At 54.3% G+C, this 13,649-nt stretch overlaps 2 long non-coding RNA genes across 2 annotated transcripts; both read right to left on the bottom strand.

Annotated features, from left to right (window-relative positions):
* Positions 1 to 4,345: 4,345 nt before the first annotated feature.
* LOC138734460 (uncharacterized) lies at positions 4,346 to 7,879 on the bottom strand. The gene is made up of 3 exons (XR_011339579.1): positions 7,825 to 7,879; positions 5,932 to 6,047; positions 4,346 to 4,392 (listed from the first exon to the last, which is right to left on the bottom strand). It is a non-coding gene; the product is annotated as an uncharacterized lncRNA (long non-coding RNA).
* Positions 7,880 to 11,017: 3,138 nt separating this feature from the next.
* LOC138734461 (uncharacterized) lies at positions 11,018 to 12,399 on the bottom strand. Its single transcript, XR_011339580.1, has 2 exons — positions 12,306 to 12,399; positions 11,018 to 11,260 (listed from the first exon to the last, which is right to left on the bottom strand). It is a non-coding gene; the product is annotated as an uncharacterized lncRNA (long non-coding RNA).
* Between the last annotated feature and the right edge of the window lie 1,250 nt (positions 12,400 to 13,649).

A 13,649-nucleotide genomic window follows, 5' to 3' on the forward strand; every position in this document is an offset into this window, starting at 1 on the left:
ATCATTAAATCCATAAAACAAGTTTCACAAATCTAAATACACAATTAAAAAATAGACATTTCCCAGTGGCTCCTACTACTTTTATACATTCAAGTATTTTAAGCTTCTGTAGTGACTGCTTAGAGTATTCAGGTATGCCTAACGCTCACGTGTGCTGCCTTTTCAGCATCATAAGCATTTCATAAACAACATCAATAGCAGTAGATGGTTTTTCCCCTCAAGATTATTTTTTTGATTCGTTTTCAAGACAGCACTTAGTGAGAAAGACAAAAGCAAGTCACGGTTGGGGCTTTGCTTACCTAAGCCAGAAGCGGATGGCATTCCAGGGACGGGGAAGCACCATCAGAATAACTGCCTTGTACAGCATTCATCACTCAGATAACTATTACTTTAAGTTGCACTGCACTTACAGGACTAGGGGATGCCCTACACTAAGCTTCCAGAAGCTTCTGGCTTAAGCCCTTTAATGCCTGCAATTTAAGCCAAACTGATGAATAATCAAACAGTAAAAAGCTGTACCCATAAAAGGGATATTGAGAAATGTTATGAAATGCACAGAGCCTTTATGCACTTTGGGTGGAAAAGGAGTTTGAAACACACCTAGATCAAGCAGATGCATATATTTGGTCAGACAGAGGGCTCCTTCCCCTCCCAACTGTTTGTATGGATTCCAGAAGCTTTGCCTTCAAATTCAATGAAGAAAAAAAGATGCACTTGATATTAATACAGCCACTGAACTCCAGACTTCACAATTTGTCATCATTACGGAGAAAATATTCTTCTTCCTATGGACTGGCAAGTAGGAATTTTTGGATTGGCATTTCCTCAGTGACTAAAGACACAAGACATGGGCAGATGATCAATATCGGGTCCTAATTATCATTCTTGCTTCTGCAGACAGTCACTTTCTGATCTCATGATAATCTCTGGCCTCACATCAATAAAGGAGTCAGGCACGGCAGCAAGGCCTCCCCGCTATGGGGGGGAGGAAAACAGAGCCTGTTTAACAGAGGGAGTTCCCTAGCTCCATGGGAAGGTGCTTGCATTATCCTTTCCCTCCAGTTATACAATTGTTTCGGTTACTCACTGTGTGAAATTCTATGTGAGGATGTACTGCAGAAGCCAGAACCAAACCAAGGGCATTGTCCAAGCAACACACAGCAACTCCAGCTGAGAGAGACACAACGCGGGCAGGGCTGGCAGTGCCCTCTGCGCTAACTCGCATAAACCTCACTGCATCCCAACGTGAAAACCAGTTCACCCTGCACAGTGACTCCATTAAGTACCTTTACGGAGCAGAGACTGCCGATTGTATTTAACTGTGCCAAGCCACGTGATGGTTTTGGAACAACTTCTAGAAACGGCAGAGACCGAGTTAGGGCTGAGCTCTATTTACAGTAAAATTGTAGCAGTTTTGTTCGGCATTACAGTCTGAAATAAAATACATAAAATATGAAAAAAAAACCCAGCTTGGCTAGGAAGAGGCAAGCTAACACTTTTCTTGGGCATTTCGTCAAAACGTTCTGGGCAAACATAATTTTCAACTGCTTACGACACAAACCCCAAATTAAACAAACCACCTCTGGGAAAAACAGTAACAGCTATCACTAAAACTACACTGGAAATCTGGAAATCTTATTTAGGCTGAGCCTAAATCCTTAGGGCCCCAATAGATTAAAAAAAAAAAAAAAGCTAAAAAAAAATAATCCCTACTTCTACTAATAAAACAAGAACAAAGAAAGATGACATTGACTACAAACATTTGTGGTGACATTTCTCCGAAGCTACCACATGGCAAACCAGTTTTACTCTAAGACTAAAAAGCAAATCCACAAGCAAAAGCATTACCTGAAACTCACAGAAGAAACGATGACTGTAGGCTCAAATGCACCACGAAGAAAACCACTCAACTGTTCAAAACCCAGCAAAGAAAGGAAGAAAGTCAGGCTTCTGTAGCCCCTTCCTTCACTGAATGCTCTAGCTGCAGGGGAGAGCCAGCTCTAAATCAAGAGGCCTTTTAAGGGGCAAACTCTTCACCTGTACCTAATTGCTGACCACAGGTGTGGCACAGACTTAACCAACCCAACTAGGACCTTCAGAGGTTTTTGAACAAGACCCACCCTTTTAACAGCAAAACTATAGCATCCCACTTAGGATGGGTAATAAGAAATTACTCCTAAGTATAAAATGTTGGTGGTTTACTGGAAGTTCAATGTATGACAGCCAGGCTTGATTGAAATTATATAAAATTATAGATGTTATTAAGCCACCAAACATCAATTATCATTGTTAAAAAAATGTACAGATTAAAAGATTCCTTCCCTGTTCTGGCTGCTGAGATACAGTGCCTGGAAGCGTATTGGTTACAGTTACACACAATATGCTTTACATAAGCACAGTCCCATCTGCCATTTAGATAGAACTGAACTTCTATTAAACTTCTTCAGTCTGTCTCATGCAGTAGCAAATTCAGGGACACTCCCATTTCTCAGCAGCAGGATGAGCAGGAAACTCTAAAGGGCGTGTTCCACTGTTTCTTGTCAATCTTCTTCTTGCCATTTTCCCAGCAGTCTTCCCGTCACATTCAGCCACGTCTTATGCGTAATCATGAGGCTAAAACTCAAGTCCAATAAAGCTGTCTTAGAGAAACTAAAAAAGACAGCAGACATAAGAGGAAAGGCTGTGTATCCCCGCACTCCCCCCGGCCCCATGCGGCACCCTGGGCAGGGACAGGAGGGTTTCAGGGGGACGGGAGGGACACGGGGCGCTGTCCCTCTCCCAGTCCCAGCCTGCATCCCATTGGCCGCAGCCCGCGGGAGGGCAGCGTGCTGCTGTGTCTGTGGTGCGTGTAAGCATGTACGAGGCATAAACATAACAAGCACATGGTATGTGTGGTGTGAGTGACATGTTGCTTGTGTGTGCAAGGCATGTGTGTGTCATGTGGATGGGGTGGTTGTGGCATGAGCCTGGCATGTGCACAGCGTGTGCATGGGCGCAGTGGCGTACGCAAGGCTTGTGCATGGCATATGCATAGGGTGAGCATAGCATGAGCCTAGAATGCGTATGGCGTGTGCATGGGGCACTCACCTTTGCCTCGAAGCAGAGCCCTGCCTTCAGGTCTCACGGCCCTTTCTTCTCCTTCACAAAACCAGGATCGGGAATCAGGTTTCAGTCACCTCCCATGACAGAACCCCCCGGCCGTGTGCAAGTTCTCCCCAGAGAAGCGGTTCCCTTGCTGGCCCCCAACAGAAGGACGCTCGCGACGTCTGTTCTCATCCGTTTCAGCAGTGGAAACTCCTTTGTTAACCAGGCATCAGTGTTTCTCCCCACTTTGAATCTAGCTGTCCGCTTGCCTCGCTCTGGTTTTCTCAGCCTTGCAGCCCATCCTCTGCCTGCTCTAGAGGGGAAGAGAAAGCGGAGGTCGGCTTTCACACAGCTCCGAGGAGACACACCGCCCGCAGGACACTCTTTACGTAAGCGCGTCACCCATCTCCCACGTGCCCCCTCCCTGCACGAAGGGTGTCTTTGGCACAACAATCCACAGGCAGCAGCAGGGGTTACTGCAGTCAGGGAATCCCCAAACTTCCCTTTCTACGGGACCTGGGAGCATACGGAGCCTTCTGCGTTCGCTTGAAGGATGAGATCTGCCCAATTCGAGCAGAGAGAGGCAAAAGAAGCCACTTCAGCTGCAGACACCCTCATGCTAAGGAGGCCCCTGGTGCTGCCGGCTCTCGTGTGGCGAGGACGGCCAACACCGCGTCACCTTTCCACCCCTAGAGCTGGACCCTCTGGCTTAGCAAGCAGATCGGCGGTCTCAGCACACGGCCTCCGCACTGGAAAAATTCAGACCCACGGGACGACCCCACAACAGCTTCCAGCTGCAGATACCAACAGCGAAGCTACCCGCTTAGTTACACCACCATTCGTCTCCACGCCAAGTGAACATGAACGTTCCACCCTTGCGGGGCACTGAGGTGCCTCTGCAGGCTCGTCAGGGATCCAACCGCCTTCTGAACAGCGTCGGACGGCCTGCGCACATTCTGCTCGGCCATCGCCTTCCCCGGGGCTTTCACCCAACAGCCGTGACGCAACATCAACTCGTGCGTAAGCGCACACGTACACACGTGCAAAGGAACGCTAAAGGGCAACAACACGAGGCCTCGCTCGGCAACAATGCCATGAAGATGGTCCCACAGCCCTTTCGTTTAGCCAGCGGAGAGCAGATAAAGTTCATCTTCCTCCTCCCCCCGTGCCGTGCCAGCTCACTCACCGTTACTCCTCACGACGGGATGGAAGGTGGAAAAATATCGGGCTTTGAAAAAGCAGGGAAGTTCTGCGAGACTTTTGCCAGGTTTTCTGCAGTAAGGACATTCTCCAGACTGGCTTTTTGGGCTGTGAGGAGAGAGAGACGTGCACGATACGTTAAAGAATTTTTAACGCCACCTCGGAATACCATCACGATGCTAACAGAGTCATTTGTCCAGTTACAGGTGACAATCGGAGCTTAAGTAAGAAAACAGAAAAAGCCCCCCACCCCCACGCACGATGAACAACGATGTGGTCAACGACAGGACCACGCCACTGGCACAGAAGCCGGGCCAATACACCGAGCCCTCATCCACAGAGAAACAAACGGAGGAGGCAGAAGCTGCTTCCTGAACCAGGAGTCAGCATCACAAACGTCACCCTCACTCAGAGCTGCAAAACGGACGTTTCTCCTCTCACCTGAATGGCAACGGCTTCCGTTTCACCCGTGGGCGCCCTCCTCTTCTTCCGCTGCGCGTGTATGAGAGAGATGGGAAGGCTCCACAGCGCTCTGCAAAGATGAGGGACCTCTAAGAGGTGCGTCTGCATTTCCCCAAGGTACTTGAGGCACCTTAACTCTACAGTTACCGTTAAAAACGCAACAACTCCCCTTCCGTACCACTGTTACGGGACATAGTTTAACACAAACACTAAAAAGAAGTCTAAAAAGATGCTAAGCCTCAAAATAGATGAGAAGCCTAAACAGGTATTCTGTGTAACTGGAAACAGAGAAACGTCTGAACCAAGAGGATCTGCAGCAAGCGTAACGGATGTTGCACCATTATAAACCCTGTGACACGGAAGGGTTTTAAATGCAAAGAAGCCTGGTTGTAGAAGAGAATCAAAGAAGCGACCTCCCTCCTGGTACTCTCTACACTAACAACATAAAAGCGCTTTCCAAAGCTCCCCTTCTCCTCCTTTCCCTCTTCGTGTGTGTGCAGCGTGCTTGCAGTGTGGCTGGCATATCATCTTCATGGTATGTGCTAGCATGTCCATGACATGTGTATGGTATGTACACAGCCCGTACATAACATACACAGGGAGAGTGTGGCATGCGTGGCATGTTGCCTGCATGTGGAAGGCATGTGCGTGACATGTGCTTGACTGTTGTGGCATGAGCCTGGAATGTGCATGGAAGCAGTGGCCTGTGTGTGGAGTGTGTGGCATGTACACAACACATGCATGGCATGCGTGGCATGTTGCCTGCGTGTGCAATACATGCGTGTGGTATGTGGTATGCTGCTTGTGTGTGCAAGGTGTGTGCATGGCGTGTGCCTGGCTGGTGTGTGGCATGCCACTTGCATGTTCGAAGCATGTGCATGGGGTGGTTGTGGCGCTAGCCTGGCACATGCATGGTGTGTGCATGGGGGCAGCACGATGTGCATGGGGGGTGAATTGCATGTGTGGGGCGTGGGCCTGGCATGTGTGTGCCATGTTCATGCTGCATGGCGTGCACAGGGTCGGCTGGCGAAGCCCCTGCCACCCTAGTATTGTTGTCTTGATCCAGCGTTCACTAAACGCGATGCTGTCACATGCTAACCCAAAGTGGAGAATGCTTCGGCTCGCGCCATCAACACGATCAACAGTGATTAAGAAAGAGTAATGAGTCCCGAGGAAGCCACATACCCAAATCCTGCTGGCTTGGAGGGCACCAGCACGTCGCTTCTTCCTCTCTCCCTGAGGAGGCGTCGGGATCCCACAGGAGCTCTCTCATCATCAATACTTCTGTCAGATTGTCTCTGCTGACAAAGCAAAAAGAATCATAGAATCATAGAATCCATAGGTTGGAAAGGACCCACTGGATCATTGAGTCCAACCATTCCCATCAACCACTAAACGATGCCCCTCAGCACCTCATCCACCCGTCCTTTAAACACCTGCAGGGAAGGTGACTCAACCCCCGCCCTGGGCAGCCTCTGCCAGGGACCAATGACCCTTTCCGTGTAATATTTTATCCTGATGTTCAGCCGGAACTTCCCCTGGTGGAGCTTGAGGCCATTCCCTCTCATCCTGTCCCCTGTCACTTGGGAGAAGAGCCCAGCTCCCTCCTCTCCACAATCTCCCTTCAGGTAGTTGTAGAGAGCAATAAGGTCTCCCCTCAGCCTCCTCTTCTCCAGGCTAAACAACCTCAGCTTAGTGTCATCCACAAACTTGCTAAAGGTGCACTCAACCCCTTCATCCAGGTCATTGATAAAGACATTGAACAGGGCTGGACCCAGCACTGAGCCCTGGGGAACCCCACTTGTCTCTGGCCTCCAGCTGGAGTTAACTCTATTTCCCACCACTCTCTGGGCCTGGCCATCCAACCAGTTTTCCACCCAGGAGAGTGTGCGCCTCTCTGGGCCAGAGGTGACAGTTTCTCAAGCAGAATTCTGTGAGAAAGTGTGTCAAAGGCTTTACTGAAGTCCAGGAAGACCCCATCCACAGCCGAGTCACTTTGTCATAGAAGGCGATCAGGTTAGTTTGGCAAGACCTGCCTTTCATGAACCCGTGTTGACTGGGCCTGATCACCCAGTTTTCTTGCATGTGCTTCATGATAGCACTCAAGATCACCTGTTCCGTGACTTTTCCCAGCACTGAGGTCAGACTGACAAGGCCAGGAGTTCCCTGGATCCTCCCTGCAACCCTTCCTGTAGATGGGCACAACATCAGCCTCCAGTCCAGTGGAACTGCCCCAGTCAGCCAGGACTGTTGGAAGATGATGGAAAGGGGTTTGGCCAGCACATCCACGGCTCCTTTAATACTCTTGGGTGGATCCCATCTGGCCCCATAGACCTGTGGTGTATAGCTGGGCAAGCAAGGCTCTGACCACCTCCTCTTGGATCATGGGAGCCTCATTCTGCTCCTTTAATTCCTGGGTTTGTACACAGAGGGAACAACCTTCCTTACTATTAAAGACTGAGGCAAAGAAGGCATTAAGTACCTCAGCCTTGCCCTCGTCCCCTGTCACTGTTGTCCCTTCTGCACCCAATAGGAACTGAACACTCTCCCTAGTCCTCCTTTTATTGTTAATGTATTTATAGAAAGATTTTCTGTTATCTTTCACAGACTTAGCCAATCTGATTTCTAGTTGGGCCTAAGCCCCCCTCGTTTTCCCTCTGCATGATCTCACTTCCTCCCTGTAGTCCACCCAAGATGCCTGTCCCTTCTTCCAAAGCTCACAGACCCTCCTCTTTTTTTTGATGTCTCTCAAGTCTCCCTATCAACTATCTCGCTAGTCAACCAAGCTGGTTTTCTCCCCTGCCGGCTCCTTTTCTGGAGCATGGCGATGGCTTGCTGCTAAGCTGCTAGGATTTCCTTTTTGAAGAGCTCCCAGCCCCCTGAAGAGTCGAAAGTCTGCCCTCTGGAAGTTTAATGTGACTGTTGTGCTAATCTCTCTCTTCACCTCACCTAGAACTGAAAACCCCATCATCTCGTGATCGCTTTGTCCCAGGTGTCCTCCTACCACATCCCCCACAGGCCTTCTCTGTTCATGAACAGCAGGTCCACGAGGGCACCTTCCCCTGTCAGTTCACTCACCAGCTGTGTGAGGAAGTTGTCTCCCACGCACTCCAGGAACCTCCTAGACTGCTTTCTCTCCGCTGTATTGTACTTCCAGCAGATATCTGGAAGATTGAAGTCTCCCATGAGGACCAGAGGGAGCAATCTTGAGACTATCCCCAGTTGTTTATAGAAGAGCTCATCAGCTGCTTCTTCTCGGCTGGCTGGTCTGTAACAGACTCCATCACAACATCAGCCTTCTTGTGGGCTCCCCTGATTTCAACCCACGGGCACTCAGTCCCTTCCTCCCCATAATCCTGTATCAAAGCAAAAGGAACGAGCTGTTAGGGCAAAAGACTCCAAGTAACCGTGGTTGAAATGAACCCCCCCTGCCCCTGCAGCTCTCGCCACCGCGCACGACACCCCAAAAACGCGACACCCCCCCCGCTCTCTCTAGACCGACAACACAAAAGTGCTTTCCAAACCTCCCTTTCTGCTCCTTCCCCTCTTCCCCTCCTCCCCTCCTCCCCACCTCCTTCTCTCCCCCCTTCTCCTCCCATTGTGCCCCATACTCCCCCCCTGCTTTCCCCCTCTCTCCCCTCCTTCCCTTCCCCCGCTCCCTCCTCCCACTCCCGAGCGGGGATCTCCCCTGCGGGGCTGCACGCCGAGCGCAGACGCAGCCCCGAAGGCCCCGACCGCCCCTGAGCCCGAGCTGGCCCCGGGAGGGCCGCGGCTCACAGACAGCGAGCCCGGAGCGGCACCACCGGCCACAGAGCGCTCTCCCGCGCCTCTCCGGGTGCCTCTGACTCACCCGAGCCCGGCCCCGTTCGAGCCGTTCATGACCTGGGGGGGACACGGGGGCCCTGGGGGCGCTGTCCCTCTCCCAGCCCCAGCCTGCACCCCGTTGGCCTCAGTGGCGGCGGGTGGAAGGGCAGCGGAGAGCAGAGCCGAGCCGTCCCGAACGGCGCCGCGCGGCTGCAAGCCGCTCTTTGCCTCTCTCCCTGCCCTGCCCCTCCCGGCTCGCCTGCCCCTGTGGGCCGTCCCGTTCCCCCGCCCCGGGCTGCAGTACCGCTCCGTGGCCACGGCGCGGCAGCACTGAGTCCCCGCCCCATTCATCCCGAGCGCAGGGATTCCGGCCAATGGGAGCGCTCGCTGCAGGGCCCGCCCTACAACCGCTCTACGGGCGTTGATTGGCTGGCGGTGTCTGAGCGGAGGATCCACTGCGCATGCGTGCCATACGACGTGGTGGTGCCTATAATGTAGCAACTGCGCATGCGTACCGTACAACATGGCGACACCTACAATGTAGCCAATGCGCATGCGTAGTGTACAACATGGCGGCGCCTATCTACAGTCACTGCGCATGCGTGTCATGCAACATGGCGGCGTCCATTTGCACTTACTGCGCATGCGTGCAATGTAACATGGCGGCGCCCATAAGCGGTCACTGCGCATGCGTGCCGTACAACATGGCGGCGCCCATGAGCAGTCACTGCGCATGCGTGCCGTACAACATGGCGGCGCCGATGAGCAGTCACTGCGCATGCGTGCCGTACAACATGGCGGCGCCCATTTGCAGTCACTGCGCATGCGTGCCGTACAGCATGGCAGCGCACCTCATGGAGCCCGCGGGGCCGTTTCAATGGCAGCCTGCAGGCACCGAGCGGAACCCAACGCAGCCTGAGCGAGCCGCACGGGGCCGAGCCGAGGGGACTCGTGCACCGTGGACAGGGGCGGGGAGCTTCAAAGAGGGACGCGGGACGTTGTCCCTCTCCGTTCTGCACCGCTCCCCTCCCCGCGCCCCGCCCCACCCCTGTGGGCCGTCCCGTCCCCCTCAGCCCTGGGCTGCAGTACCGTTCCGCGGCCACGGCGCGGCAGCACTTGGCACCCCCCATTCATTGCCTTGGGCATCGCAGGGCTGTGCCTTCCGCGGTCTGATTGGTCCCTTCTCGATCCCACCTTGACAGCGCTGCCTTCTGATTGGCTGGGCCTCTGCACTCTGATTGGTCGATTCTCAATCCCACTTTGCCAGCTCTGTGTTCCAATTGGCTGTGTCTCCGCACTCTGATCGGTCGCCTCTGGATCCCGCTTTGCCCGTGCCGTGTCCTGTGCCCGTTTGATGGATAATTTGCCCTCTTATTGTTAATTTGGCCAGTTTGCACTTATGTGCTCAATTTGCCCTTATATGGTAATTTGACCTTTTATGGCAATTGGCCCAGATTTCCCTTACATGGTCAATTTTCTCTCTTATGGCAATTTGCCCCTATATGGTCAATTTGCTCTTTTACAGCAGTTGGCCAAGTTCGCCCTCATGTACTCAATTTGCCCCTTTATGGCAATTTTCGTTTTTATGGCACTTGGCCCAGTTTGCCCTTATATGGTCAATGATCGGGCACCTGGGCGCCCCCAATGCCCAGGGCTGCAGTACCGTCCGCGGCCACGGCACAGCAGCACTGAGTCGCCACACGGCCCCGGGCTGCTCTTTTTGCCGTCGTTCCCGTTTTCACCGTTTTCTCCCGTCGCGGGTTTGATCCCGACGGGCGCCGAACCTCCCGGAGCAGCAGCTCCCACGGCGCCGCCCGCACACCCTCCCCCGCTGCCGGGCTCCGCAGCAGCGCAGACCGCGCCTGCCTTCCCCCGGGCCGCCCCTTCACTCCGGTCCCGCGGCGAGCAGGGCTGCGCTCACGGGCACCGCGGCGGCCGCGGGCTCCGCTCTCCGTGCCGAGGGGCCGCTCTCCGAGCCCTCTGCGGCTGGGAAACCTCCGAGCGGCGGCTGAAAGGGAGAGGTGGCACCTCCAGGGGAAAGGCCGCGGCTTTCCCCACTCCCGCACGCCGTCTCCGGACGATGGACGCCGTTCCGACGGGAGGCCCTGCGGCTGTGCCATACGGGCAGGCTGGAAAGGAACAACTGACCCGCTGCAGGAAAGGACACGGAATTCCAGTCCGACACGAGGGGACTTTGGAAGCGGCAGATGCATCGACAGCGAGAACACTTCCCTGCCGAACATCCGCACGCCATCGTGATCCAGCACGTGCCCCCGGCCGCCAGCGAGCCTGTCCGAGCCCATCAGCCCCCCGTACAGCGTGCAGCCGGCTGCCAACTCAGAGCCTGCGCAGCACGGCACTCCCCGTGCCGGACTGTGGCTCGCAGCGCCATCGCCACGTGCCCCCAACTGCCTCCACCACCTTCTTTCTTCATTTCCAACACTGAATAAGCAAAACGCGTACGGCAGTCGGCGACCGATCAAAAGCTTTAATGTGGACAACACTGGTTTACACAGGGTTCCTCTGGCTTCCCCACACCTGGGCAGAAGAGGCCAAAGGATCCTTGGAGACAGACACGCTCTTCCCAGTCACGCAGCAAAGGTGGCGGCAGCGCGACCGGGACAGAGGGTCTGGACAAGGCCGCGTCTTCCAGCTGGGTGTGCGCAGGAGGAGAGGAATCCACTTCCTACGCCGCACAGAGGAGAGAGACCTGCAGGAGGGAACGCACAGAAAGGATCGTTAGCAGGGCAATGAGACGAGGCGGCCCTCGGCCCCAGGACAAAAACGCTTTCCTCCTTCACCCACGTTTCCTTCTCTGACCTTCCGACTCCCGCAGCCCCTGCTCTACAGCCCACCCAAAGCAAGCTGAGAAGAGAATCTCCTTCAAAAGAATGGCCAAGGGTTTCACTCATCCCCCCCAAAAGGAAACCGCAAGGAATGGGAGGACTCGCCAGACAGAAAGCAGTGTCACCGGACCAAGTTGCAGGGAAGTCGATAGAGAACGTGATTCGTTTTAACAGTTATTCTGGTAGACGAACTTGGTCAAAAAGAGAAAGGAAACCAAACCGAGCCTTACCCCATGTAAACTCGTTACGCTAAGATGTTCTAAATCACACCCGCATGACAGCCCAGCGTAGAAAAGCAGCCCGGGCACCCTGCTATTTATCCTCCTCCAGAGGCACAAAAGGCTCCCCGCAGCATGCCTCTTCTCTTGCCGGGGTCAGACCTGCAACGCGCCGGCTGGCAGGAACCACGTCACCGCACGCAACTCAAGCTTGGCCCAGACTACAGGCCTGAGAAACACACGTGTATAAGTGAGAGGTGCGACGGCGAGGCAGCTCTTCCAGACACACGCATCGGCTCCCGTTCAGCAAGCACCTGTCACCAAAGCCTCTGCAGGAGAGGGACTCAGCCTGGCAGAGAGGGGCAGCGATCTGCTTAGGCATTTTGGTTTAGTTCAGGCACGCGATATTGGTAGGAAGGAACAAAGCCTGGTTTGTCCTCCAAAGAACGAGATGCCTGGATGCGAAGCGAGGCCACGGAGACCACACGACACTGCCCGTGTGCCGTGCCTCAGACGGAGCTCACCCTCACCCGCACATCAAGCATAACAAGAACGGAACCGAGTGTAGGTTTGAGGCTGAGCAGCCACACAAAAGCAACCGCTCCCACTCCTCTCCGCCTGTCAAGAGAGCGGAGAGCAATGAGATCTCCCTCCTATGATCACATGCAAGCCCATCCATGCCAGCAACTACCTGAGACGTCGGGAGACTTCGGCACGGTCAGTGGCCGGTCGCCGGCTTCACTCCTACGCTGCGGTATTTATTCGGGCACCGGATTTGCCTCGTGAACATGTGAAAACAGCAATCAAAGCCAAAAGGAAGCAAACGCTTGCAGTTTTGACGAGGGTGAAACTGGCAGTGGGGGGGGATCATCAGTGCGAAGAAGGCAGGAGGCGCCTGTCTGTAAGTGTGCTCGCTGCCTCGGGCACTGGAGCGAGCCACCAGGAAGAGCAAAAGGAAGGAGCTGTTACAGCAAAGTACTCCAAGTAAGCGTGCTTGAAATGAACCACCTCCTACCCCTGCAGCTCTTGCCACCACACACGACATCCCAGCATCCGGTATCCTCTGAGCTGTGCCAGACGGGCCCGAGCCCACCACGCTGCTCTAGCTCTTCCTGCCACTCCGATGCAGCCGGACGGAGGACAAGCGACCGAGTTTTCCAAACAGAGGAACTCTTTCCCATTGTGCGAACCTCTTTGCACTTGTCCGCCCGTCTTTGCCCTTTTCCGCCCCTCTTTGACCTTGTGTGCCCCTCTTTGCCATTCTCCGCACCTCTTTGCCCTTCTCTGCCCCTCTTTGACCTTCTCAGCCCCTCTTTGCCCTTGTCCCGTATTCTCCGTACCTCTTTGCACTTGTCCGCCCCCCTTTGCCCTTGTCCCATGTTCTCTGCAATTCTCTGCCCCTCTTTGCCCTTGTCCGCTCCTCTTTGCCCTTGTCCCGTATTCTGCGCACTTCTCCGCCCCTCTTTTCCCTTGTCTGCCCCCTTTGCCCTTGTCAGCCCCTCTTTGCCCTTGTCCGACCCTCTTTACACTTGTCCGCCCCCTTTGCCCTTTTCCGCCACTCTTTGCCCTTGTCCGCCCCTCTTTGCCCTTGTCCGACCCTCTTTACACTTGTCCGCCCCGCTTTGCCCTTTTCCGCCACTCTTTGCACTTGTCTGCCCCTCTTTGCAATTCTCCGCCCCTCTTTGCCCGTCTCTGCCACTCTTTGACCTGGTCCGCCCCTCTTTGCCCTCGTCCCGTGTTCTCCACACCTCTTTGCCCTTTTCCGCCCCACTTTACAATTGTCCACCCCACTTTGCCCTTGTCCGCCACTCTTTGCCCTTCTCCCATATTCGCCGCACTTGTCCGCCCCTCTTTGCTCTTGTCCCGTATTCTCCGCACTTCTCCGCCCCTCTTTGCCCTTGTCCGCACCTCTTAGCCCTTGTCCGCCCCTCTTTGCACTTGTCCGCCCCTCTTTCCCTTGTCCGTCCCTCTTTGCCCTTGTCCTGTATTCTCCACCCTAGTCCGCCCCTCTTTGACATTGTCCGACCCTCTTTGA

Source organism: Phaenicophaeus curvirostris, unplaced genomic scaffold, assembly GCF_032191515.1.
Source record: "Phaenicophaeus curvirostris isolate KB17595 unplaced genomic scaffold, BPBGC_Pcur_1.0 scaffold_82, whole genome shotgun sequence".
NCBI classification, from domain to species: domain Eukaryota; kingdom Metazoa; phylum Chordata; class Aves; order Cuculiformes; family Cuculidae; genus Phaenicophaeus; species Phaenicophaeus curvirostris.